The sequence below is a fragment of the Botryllus schlosseri genome, chromosome 15 (assembly GCF_051294905.1).
Source record: "Botryllus schlosseri isolate E-star chromosome 15, Bs_hap1, whole genome shotgun sequence".
Classification (NCBI taxonomy): domain Eukaryota; kingdom Metazoa; phylum Chordata; class Ascidiacea; order Stolidobranchia; family Styelidae; genus Botryllus; species Botryllus schlosseri.
Genome location: NC_137250.1, coordinates 13,696,852 through 13,702,994, shown reverse-complemented (window position 1 = coordinate 13,702,994; position 6,143 = coordinate 13,696,852).

The following is a 6,143-nucleotide window of genomic DNA, read 5'->3' as shown; positions in this document are numbered from 1 at the left end:
ATGTTCAATTATTATTTATGGGCCCTAAATTCTCCAAGACACCTCACTCGGCTTTACCGGTAAATCTGATTACATGAGCAGAGAGAGGATAAAAAATTGACAGCAATATATATGCAATTCCCGATCATATTGACCAATTCAATCATGAATGATAGAAATTTTCCGCGCTTGGCGCGAATTACCTAAAGAAGCCAACCATTTTTGCTGAGAAGTAGCGGTAAAGAGGTATCGGGGGAGTTTGGTCTGAGGGGTGCAGAGGTTTGCTTTATCGCCCTATGGGGGGTGACAAGACCAACGTATTGGGGGGGGGCTGACGAAGTGCTGTTACGGTCCTCTTGGAATGAAGTCGGAGAAATCACCTTTTTTGTGAGTCAACTCACCAAAATTTAGCTGTAAAAGTGTAATTTCGAGGTCGAGCCGAAAAGTTGACCTTTTTTCCTAGCCAAGTCGCCGGTGATTTCAGTCTGTATGCCCATTTTTCGGTTCCCAATATTTGGTGGGGGCGATGATCGCTGTGGAGTTTGAAAAGGGGGCGATGAGTCGAAAAAGGTTGGGAACCACTGGTTTGGGCGATTCTATATGTTTTGATATAGCAGACTGGAAGTCACGAAATAACATCATGTAACGAAGTCATACCAACGGGTCCGCCCGCCAGAAGATGTTTAATTATTATTTACGGGCCACCCCGTTTTCAAGACACTTCACTCAGCTCTACCGGTAAATCTAATTACGTGAGTAGAGAGGAAAATAAATTGATAGCATAATATATATGCAATCGCCTATCTGATTGACCGATTTTATCATAAATTATCGAAAATTTTCGCGCTTGGCGCTGGCTCACAATACAGTACAGTTGATTTCGTGACAAACGCGAACAACGTGATGAGAGGGTCGTTTTATCACCCTATGGGAGCCCAAGACCCACGTTTTTGGGGGCCTGACGAGGTGCTGTTTCGTTCCTGCCAACGGGTATACGCCTGAAGATGTTTAATTATTAATGGAGTGGTCCTACCTTTTCAAACACACCTCGCTCAGCTCTACCGGCAAATCTGATTACGTGAGCAGAGAGAAGATAATAATTGATAACAATATAGGCAATTCCCGATCATACTGACCGATTCAATCATGAATTCCAGAAATTTGTCCGCGCTTCGACGACAAAAGCTGATCCACCAAACAAACTCCCAAGGATAATGATAAATAGCGGTAAACAGCGTATCGCCGGAGGGGGGTCTGAGGGGCGAAGCCCCCCAGAAGTTAGGTCTATAACCCTATGGGGGGCCCAAGACCAAAGTTTTGGGGGGGGCCTGACGAAGTGCTGTTACGGCCCTGTGTATCAGTTGTATTTTATTCAAAAGAAGCATGGTGGGGGTGGACAACTGGGTCGTGTATTTCTGTTTAATGCCCATTAAAAAGATGCGTCTACCTATCCTACATCCATCAGCCCGTCTTCGCTTTCCTCGTTCAGTTTACGGTATGGTCGTGTATGCGTATCAAATGCGTGTTCTGACAATATTATGCAATAAACGTAATCGAAATGTCGCGCGTGCCAGGTGTCATATACGAAAACGTCACAATACGCCTATAATACACCGGACGCACGTACAATTGAATATTGCCGCGTCCTCAATATATCTTACTTAGCCGGTCAGTGCATTAGCAACCAAGTGGCTTGTTATTAATGTGTACTAGTAATTCCTATTACGTTAATCCGACCGTGATTGATTGTCCCCAGGAGCACAGCGGATTGAGGCCAGAAAAATTAGCGAGTCGTAGCGAATGGATGGCACTCCGAGGCCTCAGGGTTCAGCAACTTACTTTTTAGATTTCGTCATTTGGATGGATTTACATCTCTTATATATACCTAATCTATCACTCTAACTTGATATGATTTCAAAAATTGCTTCTATTTGAATCATATTGTCTGTTGATCGCTTAAAGGTCACTTTCTGTCCTGGATTGAAAAACAAAAGTAGCCTATATGACGCGAGTCTTTAATCCAATTACTACAAGAGTAAGTTGAAGACCTTTCGTTCTTTTTAAGTAGCCTATAGCTTAGAATCATGTTTTGAAAATCGCCGCTTGTACTTGTACTTGAGAGATGACTCCATATAGGTATTTTGACCAGCTCGATGGTAAATGTCGAACGTTGAGAGGGATTTCATATTTGTATTTGAAGAGCTTCTTGGAGATACAGAATTAAATTAATATTGAAATGAACCCGAATATTTTCGGCTGACACTCGCCAGGGGTAATCGTCAGCACAAAATATGACATATATATGACATGTATGACAAATATGACATATATCAACAATCGAATCACAGAATATCACATATTTTGTGACACGATTGTTGGTGTACAATGTTCTTTCCAATTCTTTACTAGTTGCTGACGATTATTGTCAGCCGAAAATATTCGGGTTCACTTCAATATGAATACTATTCAATTGCATTTGAGTGTAAAAGCGCGAAAATTTCTCTCTGCCCAGTCGATCCTCTATAGTCTTGCTGAGGATTACTGTATCATTATTCGCCATGATTAAAAAGCTAGACAGGGCCGGCCAACCCGTGGCCCGCGGGCCACATGTGGCCCACGAGAAGGTTTTGAGTGGCCCGCGAGGTAATTTCCGATATTTCTAATATCATCAAAAATGGATTGCACTGATTGTGAACTTGCAAGGCCAACCAAAAATTCTATTAGTCTGGCCGCAACACTTGAGATGTGATGACTAAAATATCAGTTACGACGCATTGACAGATCCATCAGACATTCACATATTGGTATATCTTCGTACACTACAATAGAGCAGAATAATTTGCGATAGATAAATCAAAGGTAAAAAATTTCTAAAAGCTTAGCGCAACATGTTGTCACTCGATTTCTTGTTTTTAATATTGTTGCCCTTTTGTGAAAATGGAATAACACCTAATGTATCAGATTGAGTCTAACTATATTCGCGATTACGAGACAAAGTGTCGTTCAACATATGCGACATTGCGTTTGCGCTGCAGTAAGACCGTCGACTATGAAACCATAGTGTCCTATATGGTGTCGACACAAGCAAATCGCACGGTTCAATGAAATTGTATCACGTCACAGTTTCCATTTGGCTACAGGCAATTTGACGGTGATTTTTGACCGGCTTGCCGAGCATTAAATTTGATGAATCGGGTATCAATCGAAAGCTGACTCTGCACTGATTACGAAAATATAAATTTTATTCCGCTCGCGGCCCTAGAACCCCCACAATCAGCCCCCAATTATTCATTGTCGAGTAGATTGGCAGTGTGACGCAACAATGATGTCTGGCGAAACGAGAGACTCGCTCAAGAGCAAGGATGCGGCCGAGCGGCGAGAGTGGGATCAGCTGACGTCGCGGCAATAGCGATGTGCAAACGCGCCACAGAGAAACGGTGCGCTGTTGATACTTTTTCTATGCGTTTCGGTACAAGCGAGCACACACCAGCCTTTCCTTGACTTGTAAGGGTAGAACTGGGTCCACGGAATGTATTAGGGCCCTACCAATTTTCGCGCAATATCCTTCAGCTGATAGAGATATGTAGGCTACGTCTAAGTAGTCTACATTGGATATGTCAGATTATTATGATATCGATTGCCTTAGCCCGCTTGTTGCGTAGGGCTCCAGAGATGCGTGGCGCTGTTGATACTTTTTCTATGCGCTTCGCTAAAAGCGAGCACACACCAGCCTTTCCTTGACTTGTAATGGTAGCACTGGGTCCACAGAATGTATTTGGTCCCTACCAATTTTCGCGCAATCCTTCAGCTTTTAGAGATATTTCTAGTAAGAAAAATATACTTTCAAGTAATAAGATTCACTCAAGACAGCAAATTTAGATAATGTAAATATATCATATTGTAGTAATACAACTACAGTGTTGAGTTTTCAGTCTAGTCCCCATAAGCACCACGTCGGTGACCTTGCCAAATTCCGAGAAGGCAAAAAAGTGCAAACTCTGTTGGGCCGAATGGACAATGGACATTCAGTTATTCACAGATGCGAAAAAAATACTGCAAATCCGTATTACGTAAGTTACATTAGGAATATATATACAGGCTACAGAATGAATATAATTCAAATATCTGTGATACCACTGTTACTTTTGACGCAAAAGGTCCCCGGCATTCAAAAAAACTATTTGGTGATTGAAAAATGCTAAACCAACTTCCAACGTCAACGTTTATAGTGATATCAGATATATTCCAGTGAAAAACAAAGGTATGAATTTGGTGGTAACATTTTGGAATCATTTGGCAGGTATGGCCCGCAAGCTTTCTAGTAACGGATTGAATCCGGACAGCGATACCAGTTTAATTCGACACTTCTGCTGTTAAACTTTATTCAACAATCAACATTTTACCTGCTGCATTCGCGGACCAAGTCCTACCCATACGGATCAAATAAAAGCTTGTAATGTATGCTCATGCTCAATACTCCCTGCTCACACTTAACCATAAAAGCGACTATAGAAAGTATCGACACCCGCCATCAACAGCGCGACGTGTCTCTGGAGCCCTACGCAACAAGCGGGCTAAGGCAATCGATATCATAATAATCTGACATATCCAATGTAGACTACTTAGACGTAGCCTACATATCTCTATCAGCTGAAGGATATTGCGCGAAAATTGGTAGGGCCCTAATACATTCTGTGGACCCAGTTCTGCCCTTACAAGTCAAGGAAAGGCTGTTGTGTGCTCGCTTGTACCGAAACGCATAGAAAAAGTATCAACAGCGCAGCGTTTCTCGGTAGCGCGTTTGCACATCGCTATTGCCGCGACGTCAGCTGATCCCACTCTCACCGCTCGGCCGCATCCTTGCTCTTGAGCGAGTCTCTCGTTTCGCCAGACATCATTGTTGCGTCACACTGCCAATCTACTCGACAATGAATAATTGGGGGCTGATTGTGGGGGTTCCAGGGCCGCGAGCGGAATAAAATTTATATATTCGTAATCAGTGCAGAGTCAGCTTTCGATTAATACCCGATTCATCAAATTTAATGCTCGGCAAGCCGGTCAAAAATCACCGTCAAATTGCCTGTAGCCAAATGGAAACTGTGACGTGATACAATTTCATTGAACCGTGCGATTTGCTTGTGTCGACACCATATAGGACACTATGATGAAACCTAGGCACCAAATGATTGACGCATGTTGGTCGCAGCTTTCGATATCGATATGTCCATGCGTCGAATGGCCCAGTCCTCGCAAACTTAGCCCAGCGATATACAGCAGGCCCGCAATATAGTCAAGTGACAATATTATTGACCTATGAACTTCAAAAAATTTTCGCGCTTCGCGCGGATAGTGGCCCGCGCAAAAGTTCGTCAATAGAATGTGGCCCTTTGGCTGAAAAGGTTGGCCAGCCCTGAGCTAGTATAATCAGGTGACATTAGTAAGCGATGATAATCTTTTGTCTTTGTGGTAATGGGTTACAAAAGTGTAAAATTCGAAACGCGGTGATACGCTTTTATCAATGCCTGGCGTTGCTGATGTTCGAAAGCAAATTCCCGATTCCTATATGGTGCCGGGTGCTGATCTTGGTGTTGACAAACTCACCCTGACTTCTTAAATCCTGTCTTTAGAATATCGTGATGAACTTCTTGTGGTGTAACGAAATCATAAATGGTAGGCTACGAATCGAAAGAACAATATTATAGCCGGCGTTTGAAATTACTGGATCAAGCTCTTGTTTAACAGATCGACTTCGCCTATTATACCTTCAGCTAGCCTACATGCCACATCATTTTGTCGCTTGCCTTTTATATCCTCTGCTTTACTTTCCATTCAGTGTGTAATTGTAAACTGTGCAATGTGCATTGTGCAATGTGCATGTCTCTTCTCTACTTCGCCTAGGCCAAGGTGAATGTCGGATCTTCAAGTCGATTCGACACCTTCCTATCGACACCTTCCTATCTTGTCATTGAATCGCAGTTTTGTGGTGTTTTGAAATAATGAAAATATTAATAAACTCATACTGATTGATACCTATATCACCTTTCTGTATGGGACTGTGAAATTCACGCCTCTTTCATTATGTTCTTCCACTTACTATGTGTAATGTGTATTTTCAAAGGCGACAGTGGTTGACTTATTAATTGGCGTCGCCAAGTCATTTCGGC